Here is a 424-nt window from a genome sequence, read left to right as displayed (position 1 = left end):
TAGTAGTAGTAGTAGTAGTAGTAGTAGTAGTAGTAGTAGTAGTAGTAGTAGTAGTAGTAGTAGTAGTAGTAGTAGTAGTAGTAGTAGTAGTAGTAGTAGTAGTAGTAGTAGTAGTAGTAGTAGTAGTAGTAGTAGTAGTAGTAGTAGTAGTAGTAGTAGTAGTAGTAGTAGTAGTAGTACTAATAATAATAATAATAAAGAAATAGAAGAAGAAGAAGAAGATGAGAACTTTGAGATGGAATATTAATGTAACGATTAAACAATGATAATAACAAATGTCAAGGTTAGAGGTTCCACTAATGGTATATCAAACAAGTATAGTATAAACTCTTATTATTGAATTGGAAACCACACACAAAGGAGGTTCCAATCAGATTATATATTGTTAACATGATTACATTAGTCATCTTATTCGATTAATGCT

This window comes from Populus euphratica, unplaced genomic scaffold, assembly GCF_000495115.2.
Source record: "Populus euphratica unplaced genomic scaffold, PopEup_1.0 scaffold1193.1, whole genome shotgun sequence".
NCBI lineage: Eukaryota > Viridiplantae > Streptophyta > Magnoliopsida > Malpighiales > Salicaceae > Populus > Populus euphratica.
The sequence above is the reverse complement of the archived record's forward strand: the minus strand, read 5'-3'. Positions refer to the sequence as shown.